Source organism: Aquarana catesbeiana, linkage group LG03 (genome assembly GCF_042186555.1).
Source record: "Aquarana catesbeiana isolate 2022-GZ linkage group LG03, ASM4218655v1, whole genome shotgun sequence".
Classification (NCBI taxonomy): domain Eukaryota; kingdom Metazoa; phylum Chordata; class Amphibia; order Anura; family Ranidae; genus Aquarana; species Aquarana catesbeiana.
Window position 1 is genome coordinate 524,836,709 of NC_133326.1, and position 23,559 is coordinate 524,860,267.

Consider the following 23,559-nt stretch of genomic DNA (forward strand, 5'->3'; position numbering starts at 1 on the left):
TCAACTCTTTTTATTAAGAATTTCAAGTTACAACAAACTGTGACATCAGCTGCCTTGCCAGACAGACTAGTCACATGACGCTTTCAGATATGACCAATTACTACTCCTCCCACACTCACTGTTTTCATGTAACTATAAAAGTGTGGAAACTTTTTTAGACCTCTCGTGTGTATATATATATATATATATATATATTAGTGTTGCACCGATACCGTTTTTTTTATTATTGGCGAGTACGGGTACCAATACTTTTGGTCAAGTACTCCCCTTTACCGAGTACCGATACTTTGCAGTGCGATTTGCGCAAATACACAAAAAATTGGCACAAATCACACTGCAAAGAATCGCACACGATTTGAACAGGATTTCAGTGCGATTTCTGTCCGAATCGCATGCAATTTCCCCCCACCGCTCCTGTGTGTATAGAAAGAGATTAGATCACCATCTAGTGGGCAGTTTAAAAAATGTTAGAACTCACTGTACGTATCTGGCCATATGCAAAATAATCTACATAAGTGTCCCGGTCCGCTGATGGTACAAAATCAGAGCTGCTGGAGGTGCTCACAGGGCTGGAGGAGAAGTTCTGGAACACCGTGGATATAGGGCGGAAGTGATGTCAGCTTCGGGGTGGAACGCATCGAAATCTCCTCCAGCCCTGTGAGCACCTCCAGCCGCCCGGAATTGCTACCAGATATGTACTGTGAGTTCTAACATTTTTAAAACTGCTCATTAGATTTTTTTTTTTTTTAATATAGAGAATGTAACACAAAGAGATGGTACATACAAAGGTGGATGGGAAAACATCCAGGTGGACAAGAAAAGATTCAGAACTATGGCAGGGAGAAAATATCCAGGGAATATGAGATGCCAGGAGCTGACTCAGCCCACCAGGCTCCATCTTTAAATAAAATATCACTTATGGTCTGAAGTACCCTTTAAGATGATCTCGAACGAACTGATTATTTTTCTTCCAAACAAAACAGGCAAAGGAATGATGTTTTCAAACTAAATTAGATCTTCTCATGTTTTAGAAAAGAGTTTAATTTGCTGAAGGCGACATCTGTTAACTGTCCAATACACCAAATGTGAGGCATGACTTCCGATAAATATCAAGTTAAACCATGCTATTAATAAAAAGTTTAATTATTGAAGAAGACTCTAGACTTGGTAAAAAAAAAAATTGAAATTCCTGCACTGAAGTAAAATGAGGTTATACAAATTCTTCTGAGAAATGAATTGCATGTCCTGAAACGCTTATTATATTATCGCGAACAACATAAGAGATTTCTGCAGTCTGCACAAGGTAAAATATGATTTGCAAGTTCCTGATACAATCTATGAATCAAAAATTGAAGTAGAAGACAGGTAAAATACAGTTACACTCCTGTGCATTTTCAATCTTACGCTTTCAAAATGCAGTTTGAATAAACATTTCAAAAAGACCACAAACATATCACCTGAAAGTAAAAATACTGCTCAGAATAATACCAATAGCTTATTGAATACTCAAAATGACGTCACTAAAACTGCCCATAGGGATCAAGTCTGCAGAACTAAATGGCTTTCGTGGCAAAACATTTTGAAGAAAAAAACTGAATTTCTGCCAGATATAAAAGACACATATTATTGCAGCTTCCTATTCACTAATTCATCATTAAATGTTTTTTGTTTTTTTTTAATGCAAGCAGTATAAGTTTCTGAATGTGACCTGGTATCAGCCTCCTGTGGTCCCTGTGCAGCAAAGCACAGACCAGGAGAGGGAAAAGCAGCATTAGAAGCCAAGTAGTCGTGCTGCAGTACTGATGTGCTAACAAGGAACACGCTGATAGGAGGAGAGGGCAGAGTGACAGAGAGATGAGCTCTTCAACGTTCTGCTTCTCTTTTCACTGTCCATTCAGAGGCTTGGGGAAGAGACCAGACCTATAAGTGTTACTGCAGCAAAAACTAAATCAAGTCTTCTCAACCACCAGGTAAAATTGCTCCTATGTATTTATATTTATATGTTTTATATACTGTAAGTATTTAGTACTGAAGAGCAACGCCGGCCAGTGTGAAATTTCTTTTCAGTTTTAGGAAGTTTATCCTCCATGGGTTGAACTTTCTTGAGGATTCACGGTTGATATATAGGAAGAAGACACTGGACAATCCCAACTAACAGCTTGGTTCCCTTAAGGAGCTCAAATCCTGGCACAGCCAAGTTTGAGTGTGGGAGAATCTTTGCCCCAGTCACTCAATAGCTAAATGAGTCTACCACCCACTCTACACAAAATGGATTTTCTTTAAACCGACCCTTTCCCTTGCTCATAGGAGGGCAAAGTAACAGGGCCACCCCCTCTCCAGCAGTACATACTGACCTTTTCTCACTCTGTTCAGCCTTGTATATGCTCCTAACTTATCAAAACTTACACATGGCTATGGGCCAATCACCTAGCACTGTCTTAAGAGAAGGGGAGCAAGTCATATTCTATACTCAGAAATGCCATCTGGAGCGAAGAAAAGCAAGTACATGCTCCTGGGGGTGGGGTGTTAATTTAGCCTTTTTACTTTGCACATGCAAAGGGAAGGCTTATTTATTTTAAAGTGTGCATTTAAAGTAGAACTTTACTCTCAATCTATACTAACTAAATAGGTAGGAATGTATATTACATTTATTTATTTTCAACTTTTTTACAATTCTTTAGTTGCTTCTTGGTTTCTAGTCCAGACCAAAATAATGTCATACCACCCATGACCAAAATGTCTTTATCTGGAGGAGGGGCTTTCTCAGCCAAGCATGTCCTCCTACCTGCATGCCTGACCTAAAGGCAGATGATTTTAAGAAAAAAAATGTTACATGAATCATGTACCCTTACTCATAATGGCAGAGCTAAACATGCTAGGCCCCGGGGGTTGTTTGGACATGGATGGATAGGTAAGTGTGCTTTAAATATAAAAAATAAAATAAATAGCATTTTCAGCTTCTGGTGCTCAGATAAAGTTAAAATAGAACTATAGGCAAAACCTTTTTTTTCATTTTGGATATGTGGATAAAGCAAGGGAGGGTTATAACCCCTATCAGATTTTTTTTCGCCTTCTGTGTCCTATGCGGAGATATCCTTTCACTTCCTGTCCCATAGCTAAACAAAAAGTGAGAAGAAATCCCTGCAAATTAATGCAATTCCTTGGGGACCCCCAGGTCGCCAGAACTATTGTCCCCATTGGAACATTTCCCCTCTATTACTTTTCTAGGACAACCATAAATTTGGGTTTTTCTTTACTTTCACTTTCAATGATAATGGTAAATAGGACAAAAAGAGAGAGTGAATCTCCTTAACGAGGGCACAGACAGCAATAAAAAACTGACAGGTTCTCTAAACCCTCTCCACTCTATCCAAAAATAAAAAAAGTTTTTCCTTTAGTTATACATTTCTTTAAAGTGGTTGTTCACCCTATACAACCACTTTTACCTACAGGTAAGCCTATATTAGGGCTTACCTGTAGGTGCTTGAAATATCTCCTAAACCTTTATGGTTCAGGAGATATTTGCTAAACATAAAAAAAATGTCATTGGCGCATGCGCCCTTTAGAAAGGGCACATTGTGCCATTTCTAATAGGGGTCATGCCGTGACTGGTGCGCGACTCCGGCCAGTCACAGAGCTGGAGTTCGCGGCCCCGGAAGGAAGAGGAGGGAAGATGGACGGTCCCTGTTAGTGGGGACAACGGAGACACTGCGGGCTTCGGTTTCAGGTAAGTGACGCATAATAGTAGCCCATTATGCTTTACCTTTGCAGGGAAATAAAGAGGACGTAAAACCCACCAGGGTTTACTTCCTCTTTAAGTTCTACTTTAAATGTATTAAACCTGGATGCCCAAGTACCCCAGGAGCTTCAAATGCAGGGCACCCTTCCTTCTTTCCTTCCTGGTCAATGAGGCCATTGTTGTGATAGCAGTGATGTGTGGCAGGTTTAAAGTAGAACCCCACCAAAACATTATTTTTATTACCGGATAGAGTGAGGAAGGTTTGGGACCGGTGTCAGTTATCATTCCTAGAATCAAACCAAGAGTGTTACACCAAAGATGTAGGAGTTCAAGAGTATTTATTTCATTATCAAAATCCAAAGGTAAAAATTCAATGTGTTTTGGGAGCTTCAGCATTCCCACTTCATCAGGACTTCAAAAGACAAGACATATAATTTGGCACAAGTTCTCAAAAATTCCTGCTGCACTGATGTCTATGATACAAAGTCTTTACTACAAGCAGCTATGTATCTGCAGCAAGGGAAAAGTCCACTGTTTCAGGGCCAGCCTTATATAGGGGAGCGGAAGCAGTCTCTAGGATATGCAAGTAAGGAAAGAGGCGCCTGTATCTTTTCTCTTATCAGGACTTCAAATGCTGGTATGAAAAAAGTGGTTGGCCTGTATGGGTTAATGGAAGGTCAATTAAGACAGGAGTTGGCTGCTTCAATCCTTTCCTCTAAATATAAGCTTCAACAGATGGTTGTGTGAGAGGTTTTGGTGAACTGAATGTATTCCTAAATGATTTACTGTGCATCTTCAAGATTTTTTTGTATTGCTTGCAAGCCTTCCAGGCTCATAATGTATCTTTTTTAATCCAGTAATATTTCATTTAGAATCCCATACACTATTTTGCCCCTTCTGTCTTACTAGTAATATTATTCTTACATAAAAAGTCTAGTTTAGTTATAGGAGTCATTAATTTAATACTCACCTATATTTCCTGTGCAGCAGTCGTCTCATAATTAATAGCTTTTTTTTCTTTAGAAGAAACAATACGTGTTAGGCTTTATTAAATTATCTTTCTGGAAAGACTCCTCCTAACAAGGCCCTTTCCCTGACCCGTTTTCCCTTAAAACTCACCTGCCTCTATAATTGGATATCCAGATGTTACAAATTAATCAATGTTCGAGCCTACTCGGATGTGGGAGCGCGCTGTGCTCTGCAAGGAAAGATAAAAAAAAAAAATCTGTTATTAAAAAAGAAAGGAGGTCACAGAACAAAAGGTAAGTATTCTATTATTTAAGAAGAGAAACTAGAAGGATTGCCTTAGCTATGAATCTGAAAGCCGATATTCATTTTCCTTCACGAAGCAACTCTTTTGCATTTAGCCAATAAATAGTAATGCAAGTTCGAAACAATTCTGTCACACAAGAAATATTAACGGCTTATAGCAAAGTCACTCGAGTCGCCAGCGTAATATCTAGCTTAAAATACCCTCATACTAGGGTTTCAATCTCTCCTTATGCTGTATTTATCGGCTGGCTGTTGTGAGCAGTGCCTAGAACAGAATGGTTAAACTTCCCTTAAAGTGAACCTGGAATGAAGAGAAATACCCAAAACTTCAGGTATAGGTGTAGAGATATAGTATAGTGGATAGATAATCAATTAAGTAATCTTCCGCAGCAACCCAATTCTTCCAGAGAGATGCACTTTATTGACTTCCAACACAGAACAAAGTCTTGCAACAGATGATAAAATCCAACAGAGTAACTATGACAATGCTAGTAAATATACTAGCCTTCAGAGTCCCATGTTTCCTAGACCTGTGCCTTCATAATCACACAGAGAGTGAATAGATTGAATGCCATGTTATATCCCCTATACACTGAATGGCTGAGCAATTTGATTGGCAGTTTCCATTTAGGCCTTTGATCTGCTTCTGTCTTTCAGAGTGACAGACAATGACCCCTAGCCGTAAACAGCTGTAGTCATAAACTGCCCTAATTTGCATTGTTGCATATTAACATTAACATAGCCCGGAGTCACTATCTGTCCCCTTTGATATGTGGAGTAAATGTTGTTTGGCCACTTCCCCTTTGATCAACAAGTCCCCTTTGATATGTGTAATTGAGTTGGCTTCAGTTGACAACTCAACCATTGTCAACTGAAATCTGGCCTGCTCAATCTTGTACTGTATGTGTACATATAAAATCCCACATAAATCTACCAACATATTACAACAACAGGGAGCATGTGACTCACTCCCCCTTCCACCCATGATTGGTAATTGAGAGGCCAATCACGAGGAACTAGCACATGGTGGCAGCAAAAGAGTGCTGAGCCCTGTGTAAGCTCCAACTACATACATGGGTGCTCAACCTGTGGCCCTCCAGCTGTTGCAGAACTACAAATTTCATGAAGCATTGCAAGGCTGACAGCTACAAGCACGACTCACAAAGGCAGATACATGATGGGACTTGTAGTTTTGCAACAGCTGGAGGGCCACAGGTCCACAGGTTGAGCACCCATGATACTACAACATCTTGAAGCTAGGGCTTTTGGTGTTTGATTCCTCACTGCTCCATTCACAGGTATAAGTGCCACAGGGTGGGGACATTTAAAGTGAACTAAAGGCTTTGCTAAGACATGAACTTATGTTAAAAATACAAAGCAAACTGTATGTTTCTTGCTTATTTAATGCTGTTATAATGTAAAAAATCTGGCAATTCTGCCAGTGAATGGTCCATCCTTTCAGAGGGTGACAACTCTCATTAACCACTTAAGGACCGCCTAACGCCGATTTACGTCGGCAAAGCGGCACGGGCAGGCAAAATCACGTACATGTACGTGATTTGCCTTCCGCGGGTGGGGGGTCCGATCGGACCCCCCCCCGCCGCCCGAGGCGGTCCCGTTCTGTTCCCCGGCGATCCGAGATGAGGGGGAGGCCATCCGTTCGTGGCCCCCCCCTCGCGATCGCCGCCGGCCAATGGGAACATTCCTTTGCTGCTGTATGCTAAACAGCAGCAAAGGAAATGATGTCATCTCCCCTCAGCTCGGTATTCCGTTCCAGCGCCGAGGGGAGAAGACATCAATGTAAGTGCACAACACACTACACACACAGTAGAACATGCCAGGCATACAAAACACCCCGATCCCCCCCCCGATCCCCCCCCCAATCACCCCCCCCCCCCGTCACAAACTGACACCAGCAGGTTTTTTTTTTTTTTTTTTTTTTTCTGATTACTGCATAGTGTCAGTTTGTGACAGTTACAGTGTTGGGACAGTTAGTATTACCCCCCTTTAGGTCTAGGGTACCCCCCTAACCCCCCCTAATAAAGTTTTAACCCCTTGATCACCCCCTGTCACCAGTGTTGCTAAGCGATCATTTTTCTGATCGCTGTATTAGTGTCACTGGTGACGCTAGTTAGGGACGTACATATTTAGGTTCGCCGTCAGCGTTTTATAGTGTCAGGGACCCCCATATACTATCTAATAAATGTTTTAACCCCTTGATTGCCCCCTAGTTAACCCTTTCACCACTGATCACCGTATAAACGTTACGGGTGACGCTGGTTAGTTCGTTTATTTTTTATAGTGTCAGGGCACCCGCCGTTTATTACCGAATAAAGGTTTAGCCCCCTGATCGCCCGGCGGTGATATGCGTCGCCCCAGGCAGCGTCAGATTAGCGCCAGTACCGCTAACACCCACGCACGCAGCATACGCCTCCCTTAGTGGTATAGTATCTGATCGGATCAATATCTGATCCGATCAGATCTATACTAGCGTCCCCAGCAGTTTAGGGTTCCCAAAAACGCAGTGTTAGCGGGATCAGCCCAGATACCCGCTAGCACCTGCGTTTTGCCCCTCCGCCCGGCCCACCCAAGTGCAGTATCGATCGATCACTGTCACTTACAAGGCACTAAACGCATAACTGCAGCGTTCGCAGAGTCAGGCCTGATCCCTGCGATCGCTAACAGTTTTTTTGGTAGCATTTTGGTGAACTGGCAAGCAAGCACCAGGCAGCGTCAGGTTAGCGCCAGTAGCGCTAACACCCACGCACGCACCGTACACCTCCCTTAGTGGTATAGTATCTGATCGGATCAATATCTGATCCGATCAGATCTATACTAGCGTCCCCAGCAGTTTAGGGTTCCCACAAACGCAGTGTTAGCGGGATCAGCCCAGATACCTGCTAGCACCTGCGTTTTGCCCCTCCGCCCGGCCCGGCCCACCCAAGTGCAGTATCGATCGATCACTGTCCCTTACAAAACACTAAACGCATAACTGCAGCGTTCGCAGAGTCAGGCCTGATCCCTGCGATCGCTAACAGTTTTTTTGGTAGCGTTTTGGTGAACTGGCAAGCACCAGCCCCAGGCAGCGTCAGGTTAGCGCCAGTACCGCTAACACCCACGCACGCAGCATACACCTCCCTTAGTGGTATAGTATCTGAACGGATCAATATCTGATCCGATCAGATCTATACTAGCGTCCCCAGCAGTTTAGGGTTCCCAAAAACGCAGTGTTAGCGGGATCAGCCCAGATACCTGCTAGCACCTGTGTTTTGCCCCTCCGCCCGGCCCAGCCCAGCCCACCCAAGTGCAGTATCGATCGATCACTGACACTTACAAAACACTAAACACATAACTGCAGCGTTCGCAGAGTCAGGCCTTGATCCCTGCGATCGCTAACAGTTTTTTTGGTAGCGTTTTGGTGAACTGGCAAGCACCAGCGGCCTAGTACACCCCGGTCGTAGTCAAACCAGCACTGCAGCAACACTTGGTGACGTGGCGAGTCCCATAAGTGCAGTTCAAGCTGATGAGGTGGCAAGCACAAGTAGTGTCCCGCTGCCACCAAGAAGACAAACACAGGCCCGTCGTGCCCATAGTGCCCTTCCTGCTGCATTCGCCAATCCTAATTGGGAACCCACCACTTCTGCAGCGCCCGTACTTCCCCCATTCACATCCCCAATCAAATGCAGTCGGCTGCATGAGAGGCATTTTCTTTATGTCCTCCCGAGTACCCCTACCCAACGAACCCCCCCAAAAAAGATGTTGTGTCTGCAGGAAGCGCGGATATAGGCGTGACACCCGCTATTATTGTCCCTCCTGTCCTGACAATCCTGGTCTTTGCATTGGTGAATGTTTTGAACGCTACCATTCACTAGTTGAGTATTAGCGTAGGGTACAGCATTGCACAGACTAGGACACACTTTCACAGGGTCTCCCAAGATGCCATCGCATTTTGAGAGACCCGAACCTGGAACCGGTTACAGTTACAAAAGTTAGTTACAAAAAAAGTGTCAAAACAAAAATATATATATAAAATAAAAAAAAATAGTTGTCGTTTTATTGTTCTCTCTCTCTCTATTCTCTCTCTATTGTTCTGCTCTTTTTTACTGTATTCTATTCTGCAATGTTTTATTGTTATTATGTTTTATCATGTTTGCTTTTTCAGGTATGCAATTTTTTATACTTTACCGTTTACTGTGCTTTATTGTTAACCATTTTTTTGTCTTCAGGTACGCCATTCACGACTTTGAGTGGTTATACCAGAATGATGCCTGCAGGTTTAGGTATCATCTTGGTATCATTCTTTTCAGCCAGCGGTCGGCTTTCATGTAAAAGCAATCCTAGCGGCTAATTAGCCTCTAGACTGCTTTTACAAGCCGTGGGAGGGAATGCCCCCCCCCCCCACCGTCTTCCGTGTTTTTCTCTGGCTCTCCTGTCTCAACAGGGAACCTGAGAATGCAGCCGGTGATTCAGCCAGCTGACCATAGAGCTGATCAGAGACCAGAGTGGCTCCAAACATCTCTATGGCCTAAGAAACCGGAATCTACGAGCATTTTATGACTTAGATTTCGCCGGATGTAAATAGCGCCATTGGGAAATTGGGGAAGCATTTTATCACACCGATCTTGGTGTGGTCAGATGCTTTGAGGGCAGAGGAGAGATCTAGGGTCTAATAGACCCCAATTTTTTCAAAAAAGAGTACCTGTCACTACCTATTGCTATCATAGGGGATATTTACATTCCCCGAGATAACAATAAAAATGATTAAAAAAAAAAAAATATGAAAGGAACAGTTTAAAAATAAGATAAAAAAAGCAGAAAAATAATAAAGAAAAAAAAAAAAAAAAAAAAAAGCACCCCTGTCGCCCCCTGCTCTCGCGCTAAGGCGAACGCAATCGGCGGTCTGTCGTCAAACGTAAACAGCAATTGCACCATGCATGTGAGGTATCACCACGAAGGTCAGATCGAGGGCAGTAATTTTTGCAGTAGACCTCCTCTGTAGATCTAAAGTGGTAACCTGTAAAGGCTTTTAAAGGCTTTTAAAAATGTATTTATTTTGTTGCCACTGCACGTTTGTGCGCAATTTTAAAGCATGTCATGTTTGGTATCCATGTACTCGGCCTAAGATCATCTTTTTTATTTCATCAAACATTTGGGCAATATAGTGTGTTTTAGTGCATTAAAATTTTAAAAAGTGTGTTTTTTCCCCAAAAAATGCGTTTGAAAAATCGCTGCGCAAATACTGTGTGAAAAAAAAAAATGAAACACCCACCATTTTAATCTGTAGGGCATTTGCTTTAAAAAAATATATAATTTTTGGGGGTTCAAAGTAATTTTTTTGCAAAAAAAAAATAACTTTTTCATGTAAACAATAAGTGTCAGAAAGGGCTTTGTCTTCAAGTGGTTAGAAGAGTGGGTGATGTGTGACATAAGTTTCTAAATGTTGTGCATAAAATGCCAGGACAGTTCAAAACCCCCCCAAATGACCCCATTTTGGAAAGTAGACACCCCAAGCTATTTGCTGAGAGGCATGTCGAGTCCATGGAATATTTTATATTGCGATACAAGTTGCGGGAAAGAGACACATTTTTTTTTTTTTTTTTTTGCACAAAGTTGTCACTAAATGTTATATTGCTCAAACATGCCATGGGAATATGTGAAATTACACCCCAAAATACATTCTGCTGCTTCTCCTTAGTACGGGGATACCACATGTGTGAGACTTTTTGGGAGCCTAGCCGCGTACGGGACCCCAAAAACCAAGCACCGCCTTCAGGCTTTCTAAGGGCGTGAATTTTTGATTTCACTCTTCACTGCCTATCACAGTTTCGGAGGCCATGGAAAGCCCAGGTGGCACAAACCCCCCCCAAATGACCCCATTTTGGAAAGTAGACACCCCAAGCTATTTGCTGAGAGGTATAGTGAGTATTTTGCAGACCTCACTTTTTGTCACAAAGTTTTGAAAATTGAAAAAAGAAAAAAAAAAATGTTTTTTCTTGTCTTTCTTCATTTTCAAAAACAAATGAGAGCTGCAAAATACTCACCATGCCTCTCAGCAAATAGCTTGGGGTGTCTACTTTCCAAAATGGGGTCATTTGGGGGGGGTTTGTGCCACCTGGGCATTCCATGGCCTCCGAAACTGTGATAGGCAGTGAAGAGTGAAATCAAAAATTTTCACCCTTAGAAATCCTGAAGGCGGTGATTGGTTTTCGGGGTCCCGTACGCGGCTAGGCTCCCAAAAAGTCCCACACATGTGGTATCCCCATACTCAGGAGAAGCAGCTAAATGTATTTTGGGGTGCAATTCCACATATGCCCATGGCCTGTGTGAGCAATATATCATTTAGTGACAACTTTATGCAAAAAAAAAAAAAAAAAGTGTCACTTTCCCACAACTTGTGTCAAAATATAAAATATTCCATGGACTCAATATGCCTCTCAGCAAATAGCTTGGGGTGTCTACTTTCCAAAATGGGGTCATTTTGGGGGGTTTTGTGCCACCTGGGCATTCCATGGCCTCCGAAACTGTGATAGGCAGTGAAGAGTGAAATCAAAAATTTACACCCTTAGAAATCCTGAAGGTGGTGATTGGTTTTCGGGGCCCCGTACGCGGCTAGGCTCCCAAAAAGTCCCACACATGTGGTATCCCCATACTCAGGAGAAGCAGCTGAATGTATTTTGGGGTGCAATTCCACATAGGCCCATGGCCTGTGTGAGCAATATATCATTTAGTGACAACTTTTTGTAAATATTTTTTTTTTTTTTGTCATTATTCAATCACTTGGGACAAAAAAAATAAATATTCAATGGGTTCAACATGCCTCTCAGCAATTTCCTTGGGGTGTCTACTTTCCAAAATGGGGTCACTTGGGGGGGTTTTGTACTGCCCTGCCATTTTAGCACCTCAAGAAATGACATAGGCAGTCATAAACTAAAAGCTGTGTAAATTCCAGAAAATGTACCCTAGTTTGTAGACGCTATAACTTTTGCGTAAACCAATAAATATACGCTTATTGACATTTTTTTTACCAAAGACATGTGGCCGAATACATTTTGGCCTAAATGTATGACTAAAATTTAGTTTATTGGATTTTTTTTATAACAAAAAGTAGAAAATATCATTTTTTTTCAAAATTTTCGGTCTTTTTCCGTTTATAGCGCAAAAAATAAAAACCGCAGAGGTGATCAAATACCATCAAAAGAAAGCTCTATTTGTGGGAAGAAAAGGACGCAAATTTCGTTTGGGTACAGCATTGCATGACCGCGCAATTAGCAGTTAAAGCGACGCAGTGCCAAATTGGAAAAAGACCTCTGGTCCTTAGGCAGCATAATGGTCCGGGGCTCAAGTGGTTAAACACACTTAGGAATAGAGTTATTATTTCTGGTGACAACCCTCCTACTTACTGCCCACAGAACTTTGTACAATTCCAAAGAACTAACAGGAAGCTATAGTCCAGTGGGTGCTCAATATCCAAAGGTAGTGACACGGAGTGCCCTTTGGGATCCTTCCTCCAGGGGCCTGAAGAACACAGCTCACCCTGTAATGATGTCACAATGACTAAATGATTTCTGGACAAGGTAAGTATTAAAAAAAAAAAAAAAAAACCCTGCAGAAATTAAATGAAAATGTTTGCCTAATGCTGGGCTTTCTGTGAACTTGTTTGCAATGCCATGCTTGAACAAAAGAACAGGTTCACCTTACCAGCATATGTACAAAAATTAGAACGAATCTAAGCACTTTTACCATTTTAGCTTGAGTGTATTGGTAGGTCTAAGTGCAATGTTGCTTATGCCAAAATATGCAAATGAGTGAGGACAGCAAGGTAAATTCCTCATAAATATGATTATAGATTATTGAACTTGGTGAGACTGTAGAGGAATCATGGGCATATCTTGGTTTTATTAGTGATTTGCCAAATAAAAGTGGATAACCTTAAAAACTGATTGGGGTTGACAGATGTAACAAAGCATCATAAACATTGCTGAAATATCTCATTGAAGAATGGACAATGTAGTTGTGCAAATAAAACAAAAGCCCCAACAGGGGTCAATTGATGCATAAAACAGCAATCCAATATCCAAATCCAGGACCGTAGCTGGTAAAAATAAAGGAGCTTGCGTAACAGACACACCATGGGATATTAAAACTGGTGTGCAGGTCCGCATAGAAACCGATCATCTTTCAGGTCTTTTTGTCAAAGCTTAATTGAACAAGCTAAAGTTAGAAGCTGATTGGCTACCATGCACAGCTGCACCAAATCCGAAGTGCTTCAATTTTAATACCCCCCCCCCCCCGCAAAAAATCAGACCCTGTTTGCATTTTTGCACATGTTGGCCAGGGTTAGCATGCACGGTAATGATTAGTACAAGTGTGAAGTCTCTGCATGCCCTGTCATTTTCAAAGGTTCCCCGAGTGTGATTTCACAGCTCGAACAAACACCTCTGCCCCTCAGTGCAAAAAAGTACATAAGCTTTTCCTTGTGATACACTTAAAAAAAAAAGAAGTTCAATATGTTTTTTGGCCTATGGACATAGGGCTTATTGAAAATTAAAGAAATCAATCCAATATGCCAAATAAAATGGGCAAAGTCCCAAACACTGGCGTGAATGGTCCCTAGAAGAGCTCCTACTCCCCAGCAGTAATGTAGATCCCACCTTAGCCCTCTACACCCAAAACAGAAAAACAGAAATATATTTTGCATTGCCCTCTATCTGCACTCTCTTAAGGAAATGTCCCCCTTTTTTTTTTTACCAATGGTGGTCTGTAGATTTACATGTACAAAACAGGATTCATGCCCTTTGTAGTGGTAATACATAGCTATAACATGTTGCCAGACTCACTGATGCTCGGCCTTGATTTTCATGTGCAGCCTTTTGATTTCCAGCATTGACGTTGATCTTTGATGCACCGCTCTCTCTCTCTATGCCATGATTCTTTAATGTTTGTAATAATGTGGCATCTGGCGCAATGCTGAATTTTTAAACATGTTGTAAAAACAGAGCCTGTCCACATATCTTTCTCTAAATTATACAACAAAATAAAATAAGAATCTCAGAGGTTGCTGAGAAATGGATTCAAAGTTTAAGAACATGAGGCCATCATGGAAGATGGGGGTCATTTATATACTGCAAGGGTGATACGAGCAGCACAGCAGTATAGATGAGTTAACTATATTTTCATTGATCTCCCAACTCAGTATTTGATACTGACAAGCCACCTGGTTTTAGGTTTTCCCTTATGGTTACTGTTAAACAGTGCAGTCAACATCCTTGCTTTACAAAATGCTGCAATTAAATTAAAGGATTGGCAACGTACAGAGTCTATTGTTTTCCTAATAGTGTTTTTCGACAGAGCTCTGTTCATAAACTTAAGACTTTAAAAGAGCTGCAAAGCACAGGACCCTTTCACACGGGCAGATAGAATTCAGCTTTTAGCTGCGGATAGATGAAGTTATCTACCGCATCTAAACTCACACAATGAGTAGCAACGGTTTAGTTACATGGGGTTTTGTGCGGTTAGATAAATTAAACTTGACTGCGTCCAGGACCGATTAGCGCAGCTATCTGCACATAACCGCAGGTAATCACAGTGTACTGTTTCACCTGCGGATAGCAGTGGCAACGAGGAAAGAAAAACAACAGGAAGCACATCAGAAATGGCAAGAACGTTGCACCGCAGCTAAACGTAGCCGCATGTAAAGGCACGTAAAGGCACGTAAACGCTGCTAATCGCAATGTACAACTGTAAGCGATCGCTGTGCCTGGAATCTTGGAATTTTAAAATAATAAAACCTGCTTTTAACAGTGGCAGAACAGCTGTCCGTGTGAAAGAGGCCTAAAGCCGGAAGACCTGAAGTCTCCCTAAAAAAATAGCAGTAAGTAGAGTTTTTTTGGCAAAAGTGATTTTATATGTCTCTTCTGCCAAGAAAAACTCTTTTGCCTGTCTGCTACTGTTTTTTTTTTTGTAATTGTACTGTACACTGCTACACTGCCTATGGTGCAAATGCAGCGCAGTATATACTCTCAGCAGCAAGATTCTCCTATCCTTTGCGTCCAAGGAAGCTGCCATCTTAGCTTCTGGTTGATTTGCAACTGCCATGGTGCTGCACATATGATCAATTTTGAATCCAGCCATTTGATGGTTTGACAGTTTGGTTAGGAGCACAAGCAAATGTGATAGTTAGCCATCCCGGAATGCCGGGAAAGTAACTGTTTTTGAAACTGTTAAAGCGATGGGTTTAGTTTTGCTTTAAGATGCCAGCACAAGGTGCCAGCACAATGTAACTCCCATGTGGCAGTGGTGACGAGAAAGTGGCAAAAGAGAGTCAGGACATACAAATATGGTACATGCTCCTGATATTGGCAGCTGTTCAGTTCCAGTTGACAGGCAGCACTGGGACCCTCGATTTGAATCCTGGCAAGGACAACATCTACGTTGAGTTTGCATGTTCTCCCCACGCTCACATGGGTTTCCTAAGGGTACTCTGGTTTCCTCCCACACTTCAAAAACATACTGGTAGGTAAACTGGCTTTCGAGATGAGCTTTGGCCACACTTCTCTTTTAACCACTCTTCCCATTCACTCCACTGGTAGATTATCCAAATGCAAATGATGTGATATTGGTGCTCACCTCATCCATCCTCCCAGTGACCAGGCATCTCAGCATTTTTCAAGTAGCACCGATGACATCACAGACTTTTAGATATATGATTTTTCAAATAATATGTATAAGCAATTGAAAGAAAAACAAATGGTTTTATTGAGAGAGGGGAAGGGAACTATTGAAGAAAATGTAATAGTATGCAGGAATTCAATTTTAATAAGTGTATTTACTTTAGGCTGTATAAAAGTAATATTCTGCCGAATAAAATGAATAAATGCCCAAGCTCTTCAGGTGCCTAAACATGCTTGAAAAAAAAACGTGTTTTAGGAGCATTTTTGCAGCTGCTATTCTCCTGCTAGGCCCCAGTGTGAATGAGGCCTTAATCTTGACTTGGTATGGCTTGATATGGTATTTGGTCAAGAGAATACAGTTACAACCAGGGTTGGGTTAAACAGAATCTCCTGAGAGAGCATTAGTCTCAGTTTGATTTCACTGAACATCTTTTATTAACTAATAGCCGGGCCTACGGGATGAGCTGTCAATGAAGCACTAAGCAAGAGAGAAGCACACAAAAATCAAACATGATCTCTACAGGAATAATATTGATACAAATTAGCAAAGCTGAAACATACAGAGCTTCAATAACTCAAGGCTTACTTTGCTTCACACATACAGACATAAATATTTTATGTCTTCACTCCATATGTCTAGTCTCTGTTGGAAACATAAAAAACTTACAAAATGGACTATTATCAAAAGACTGGTCTACTCAAAATCTAGTCATCATTTCCATTCTTCATCATGTTCTCTCCTGTTCCCAAAGTAGATGGAAACCCTAAATCAATGGCACTGAGTTTACCAAAGGATTGTGCATCATAAACAACCTGTTATGCATTTCAGTGCTTCTGTTCTGATCTCCCGCAACCTCTGTGGAACCGCTTCCTGTCCACATGTACTCCAGTGATGGCAGCATGGCATTTCTCAGGGGAGGTTTCCTGAAGGTTAAAACAGTAGACCATGCCTGTGTAATGTGTGTTGAAGAGGCCACTTGTAGCCTCCATCATAAGTCTATTTGACAATGATAATGCAAGGGTACAATTGGGAGATGGACAGAGCACTGCAACCCTATAACAAGAAGTGTCTGTACATGATCCTTTATTGCTGGATCACCAACTATTATTTTAACTACAGATTTAAAAATATTGAAAATAACTTTTTTTAAAAACATTCTGCAAGTTCTGTTTCAGTTATGTTGTGCAATAGTCATCCCACCACAAGGGTCACTGTGACTTGCAGGGCTCTTGCTGTAGAATCACCACCGCAACTTTGCTCGTGCTAGAGACTTGCCATGCAAATTTGCTACAAATTGGAAAAGTGTCAACTAGAACTTGTGCTTCAAAGGCTCTGCAAGTGTACAATGTGCCAGTGAAAATGTGCAGCAAATTGACAAGGCTTACAATTCAACACTGCCATGAATTTGCAGCAAGTTATCCTTGCTATCTGGGTGATTGAGTTTATACATGTTTTAACATTGCCATTTAAAAATACCTAATGAAGAAATTAGCACATGTAAGAAAAGAGTAACAGAAGAGATACAATTCCCTTTCTGGAGAATATGCTGCTAAAGGATTCCTCCAGTCTTGCTCAAGTAAACAAAAGCCGAGGCATTTAACCACACAACTGCTACCGAAAGGATGGATCAGCCAATTTGAATTCTGGCCCTCCATTCCTGTTATCTGCTGTTCCAGATCTTCATAGAAACGTCTTTATTTAATTTTGGAATACATTTATATCTGGACATCTGCATTTCTGGTGTGATATTTCAATTGTGGTTCTTTCAGTCAAAAAAGCCAGGGCAACAGAGATTCTTTGTCATAAAGAAACTGCCTATACATAATCCAGATATGCTGTTTAACTGACTCTTACAATAAAAGGAAAACCTTAAGGTACTAGCACTTTCATTTGATTTTTTCCAAGTTCCAGCTATTCATGTCATTCTAAAACTGCCCCTTCATGGTTCGTTTTTTTTTTTTTTCGTTCAGCCAGGTGGCTGCCTGAAAAAACTGAAATCAATTGTGGATGTGGGAATCCTCTTTGCTGTATCATTGTATTCTGACAGTGGGCAGACTCCCTGCTTCTCTGCCATCAAAATACACAGATCAGTGCTGCAGCCTATTGGCTGCAGCGCTGAGAGAACTAAAATTTTTCAGCAGTCCCGTTTCTGCTGAACCAGCTGAAATTCAATCCATGTATGGCTAGCTTAGGTCTTCAATAAGGACTCATTCAGACTTACACTTAAACAGTGGTCCTAACGACCAAAAAGCACCCCCTTCTCCCCCTCTAGCACTAGCAAAACAGCTTTAAAATGAGCAGTGTAACCATGAAGCAGGAAAAGTGATTAGAATTCTAGGATGCATCATTAGAAGGGTCACCAGCAGGAGGGAAGAGGTCCTGATTCCCCTATATAGATCTTTAGTTAGATCTTTAAGTAGACATTTAAAATACTGTGTCCAGTTCTGGAGACCTCACTTACAAAAAGATATTAATAAGATAGAACAAGTTCAATGACAGGCAATAAAAATGGTAAAAGGTCTGGAGGACATATCAGGAGAGACTTCAGGAACTTAATATGTACTGTCTGGGGATGAATAAGGTTCAAGAGTACAATATTTTCAATATGAAACCAAGATTAAGAAAATGGGAACATGGCCTCAAGCTAGCAGGAGGAAATTTCAAAACAAATCTTAGAAAGTATTATTTAACGGAAAGAGTAGTTGATTCTTGGAATAGACTTCCAGCAGAGGTAGTGAGTCAGTCAACAGTACATGGATTCAAACATGCTTGGATTCATGCATTGATTCATGCATGGATTCAAACATGCAACTACAGATCCATACTAAAAACAAAAAATACATAAATAAAAAAATGGGGCAGATTCGATGGACCACTTGGTCTTTTTCTGCTGTCACTCTTCAATATTTCAGCAATCAGCAACATTGAATGCACCATTTGTTCAAAACATGGGCAGAACACCTAAAAAACACAGGTGTTGGGTGCTCATCTGTGTCTGTTTGAACAAGCTCCAAGAGCTGTAGGTATAAAACATGGAACTCAAAATTTCACATCTCAAATACCCAGATGAATACCATCCTAGAAACCATAACTTGGCAGCCCTTGGAGCAGATTCCAGATGACAATGTATTATTATTTGCTCCATTGTCTATTTTATACTATTTTACAGTGATAGCTTTTGAATTTCTCTCAGTACAGGTTTCCTTCAAAAACAGGCTACAGAATTTTTATATGATAATTTTCAAATTACAACAAAGTTTTGTAGGGTCACACTTGCTGTTGAAAGAGCAAGTTCACCTCTCTGAGCTTTTAAATTTTTTCCTAAGTGACCATGTGACTTTTGCATCACTATGTATTTCTGTCATGACAAGAACAATCCTATGTACCCCTCCCTTCCATGTCACAGCTCATGACAAATAATCTTTTTCGGCTTCACATATTCATCCATTTATTTGCAACTCGTAGTCCTCCTGTGTGACCTTGGATGTTACCTCTAATCCTCTAATTCAAACTGCACAAAACTGTCGGCAGTCACAATGCATTAAATTCATTTGAGAATATGAACACACGCAAGACTTGGATTTGATATACCAAAAAATTAAATTGTTAATACAATCATTCAAAGTGTCTGTACTGATCTGATATGGCCACTAACAACAGCACAACTGCATGTGTATAAAAACGACCCATGTATCGTAGAGAAACAGATATATTGCCCATCCTATGGACCCAGGTGGCTCTGTCTCTTTATCTTCTTTTAGAAACCAAGCTATAAAAATAAATATACCAACTTATATTGTTCTTAAAGGTTAATTGCATTTTAAAAGACATTTGAAGCCAGTTTGCAAGTATTTTCCTTTCTCTTTTTGTCCTTTAAGAGCTGTCATCAAGGATACTTTCAGTTCAAATTTCCTTATGTATATTTTAAGCTGCTGAGAAGACCTAAGTAGAGCTTTGGTACCTGAGTATGAGTACATGCATTTCTGTCAAAAAAGACATGTCATTCTCCAAGGATAGCTCACAACTGACTGGCTTAGCCAATGGTTTTCTAGAGATGCTTTCTATTTAAAATGTATCTCTATGGCTTCATGTACACAGGACGTTGTTCAACCTCTCCAGGACGATTTAACTAGACAGCTAGAAACAGGCATCTAAAAACGGGCGTTTAGCCATGTTTACATGCCGTGTTTGTATCTAGAAGCGTTTTTTAAATGCGCGTTACCGTATTTACCAGCGTTTACAAGCTCTTACAGGCATTTGGTGTTTCAAATGCCTCTGAACATCCGTCTGAACCCATTTTTTTGCGTTCCAAAAAAAGATTCTGAACTCAACTGCCTAGAAACGACTATAAACAACCCTGTGTACTAATAATAATATGTACTAAAAAGATAACATAGAGAAGAGTTCAAGGGCAGCTGAAAAATGCCCAACTGCTCCTAAACATCCATTTACCAGCAGCAGTGTACATGAGGCCTAACTATGTTTTTCAGTAATTTCCTGATACTACAGTTAATGTAGGTCCTGTACAGAACTCACCTTGAACAATCCTTATCCTGAATGAATCAACTAGGTATGAAGAGATTTTTAGAATGGACCTTCCATTAAAAGGAGATGTCCATTATCCTGCAATCTTTTTTTCTCTAGATTCACCTGGTAATCCTGCAAATAACACAGTTCATGACCCTTCTTGGCTGCCCTCACTTTTCCACTGTATCTATGGAAGAAGCCATGACTGTCACACAAGCTAGACTTCAACTATGTCTGTCTTTGTTCATCTTCATTACATTGCTGATGGAATTAGTAGCTTACAAAAGAAAGATATGATTGTTTTTTGCTATCTTTTCAGCTCACAGGAAGTGACATGGGTGTGGCATTTCTAGGAAATCAACAGGTATTTTCTATACTTGCTGAAAATATTCTTAGCTGAAAAAGAAAATGAATGCGTCACCACACCTAAGGACTAGCAAGATGCAAAACATTACATTTTTTGTTTTGGGTTTAGATGTGCTTTAAGTAAAGTAAAACACAGGTCTCACCTAAAAAAAAAAAAAAAAAAAAAAACTTAGCAAGAGGCAATCCTTAACACTTTGAAGAGTTAGAAGCTTGAAGAACCCACTATTATAAACCATACACTCTCTATAGCAGCATTTTTCGATCAGGGTTCCTCCAGAGATTGCTAGGGGTTCCTTGAGCAATGAGAAATTTCTGCTCACAGTGACCAGTTACCATGTGATCAGCTGTGTCCAATCACAGCTCATCGCATGTAAACAAATGCTGATTATGGGCATTTCCTTTCCACTGTCACTGTGTGAGAAAAGGAAAGACAATAACAGTTTCTCCTTAGACAGGGGACATTTACACTGAAAATCATTGTACTGATCATCAGTGCCCCGATTATCTATGCAACCTCATCAGTGCCAATCAGTGTCCATCAGTGCCGCCTATCAGTGCCCATCAGTGCCGCCTATCAGTGCCGCTTCATCAGTGCCACCTCATCAATGCAGCCTCATCAGTGGCCATCAGTGCAGCCTCATCATTGCCCATCAGTGCCACCTCATTAGTGCCCATCAGTGCAGCCTCATCTGCGCACATCAGTGAAGAAGAAAAATTACTTATTTGAAAAATGTTTAACAGAAACTAAGAAAAAGGTTTGGTTTTCTTTGCAGAATTTTTGGTCTTTTCTCACTTGTTTAGCAAAAAATGAAAAAACCATCAAAAGAAAGCTCTATCTGTCTCAAAAAAAATATAAAAATGTTGTAAGGGTACAGTGTTGCATGACCACGCAATTGTTTATCAACGTGCAACAGCACTGAAAGCTGAAAATTGGCCTGGTCAGGAAGGGGTTGAAAGTGCCCAGTAGGCAAGTGGTTAATATTTACCTACTTTAAGGGTTATGGCTAAATATACACTAAAGGTTGTTACAAAAGCAGATCTAATATTTTTCTCTGATGGGTACATGCACATGTCTGTATGAAAATACAACAACTTGTACGCAGCATCTTTCCGACAAAAGCTGGCAGCAAGATTCTGGGCTCTTACAAGCAGTACCCTCTAATTCCTCCTGTATTGTAACTGTATTGTCTGCCCTCATGTTGTAAAGCGCTGCGCAAACTGTAGGCACTATATAAATCATGTATAATAATAATAATAATAATAAAAAGTACGCTGTATAATAATAATAAAAGTATGATGTACGCATGCAATATTTGAGCAATATTTGAGCAACATTTACATGCATACAGCATTACAGCATAAGTGGACTTTCTTTCAGAAGCCACCTAGAATCCTCTGTTGCTAGGAAGCACGTTGCTTTACTAGAATGGATTTGCGCTGTGCACTGTAGGCATGCAAACATTATCACAAAGTTTATATGTGTGCAGCATAAAATGATATCCTTTCACAGGACATCTGGTACAAATTTTAATTTTTTTCTATTTTTCCATGGATCTACTGTAAATGCAGCACAAGTTGCAGCTGTGAGCATGGGTCCATAGAAAACTATAAAGCTCCATTCAGAACCATAAAAAAAGCTAAATGGATAAAAATGCTGTGTTTTTTGCACCTGTGTGCATAAGCTCTAAATCTCCTGAGGAAGCCAACACTGTTCTGAGAAATGCATAGAGTTTAAATAAACCTTGCTAGATATCTCCCTGTGATACATGCATAAAATGGAAGTTACCATAGTGGAGTAAACCTTGAAAAAGGGAAAGTAAAGAGGATTAAAAAAAATGGCTGTTGTGAAATATATTACTGTACCCATTTAAGTCGTAATACTTTAATATGTATATGTAATTTAATGGATTGAATAAAAGTTAATATGTTTAAAATGCTGTAGATTTATAAGTACCTATAAAGTCCCACAAGTACATTGCTCAGCGTAAATGAGTACACCCCTTTTGAAAAATATCTCAATGAACACAAGAACAATTTTCAAAATTTTGACAAAACTGAGTTTTATAGAATATTTGTTTAGCTCATTACATGAAAGTAAGGTTAATAATGTAACTTAGATTACAAAATCTTCAGTTTTACTCAAATCAGTTGATGCAAAAACTACTACACCCCACAACAAAAACTTCTACATCTAGTACAGTATTTTGTATGACCGCCATGATTTTTAAGGACAACACCAAGTCTTATAGGCATGGAATGAACAAGTTGGCGACATATTGCAACATCTATATTTTCCCATTCTTCAAGAATTACCTCTTTTAGAGCCTGGATGCTGGATGGAGAGTAATGCTCAATTTGTCTCTTCAGAATTCCCCATAGGTGTTTATTTTAGATTCAGATCAGGAGACATGCTTGGCCACTGAATCACTTTCACCCTGTTCTTCAGAAATGCAACAGTGGCCTTAGATGTGTGTTTTTTGGACCATTGTCCTGTTGGAAAAGCGCACAACGTCCAAGAGCACGGAGTGATGGTAGCATCTTCTCTATCAATATAGAGCCGTACATCTGTGAATTCATGATACCTTCAATGAAATCTAGCTACCCGACACTAGCAGCACTCATGCAGCCTCACAGAAGGACACTGCCACCACCATATTTCACTGTAGGCACCATGCATTTTTGTTTCTACTCCTCAACTTTGCAACGCCATACAGTTTTGAAGCAATCAGTTCCAAAAACATTTATCTTGGTCTCATCACTCCAGATTCTCAGTAGTCTTCTTCTTTTTCAGCATGGGCCCTGGCAAGTTCTAGGCGGGCTTTTTTGTGCTTGGGCTTTCTTCGTGGACAACACCCATGCATGTCATTCCTCTGCAGTGTACGCCCTATTGTGTCACGGGAAACATTCACCCCAGTTTGGCTTTCTACTTCTTTAGCTAACTGCAGTGAACTCGCATGAAGATTTTCTTCAACCCTTCTCATCAG

At 40.6% G+C, this 23,559-nt stretch overlaps 1 protein-coding gene across 7 annotated transcripts in view; it reads right to left on the reverse strand.

Moving 5' to 3' along the window:
* TSPAN9 (tetraspanin 9) overlaps positions 1-23,559 on the reverse strand; it is a 556,918-nt gene that overhangs the window by 320,818 nt on the left and 212,541 nt on the right. For all 7 annotated transcript variants that reach the window (XM_073621234.1, XM_073621231.1, XM_073621235.1 and 4 more), the window contains one exon: positions 4,859-4,937. The gene's annotated coding sequence lies outside the window, so the exon portion shown is untranslated. The remainder of the gene's footprint in view (positions 1-4,858; positions 4,938-23,559) is intronic.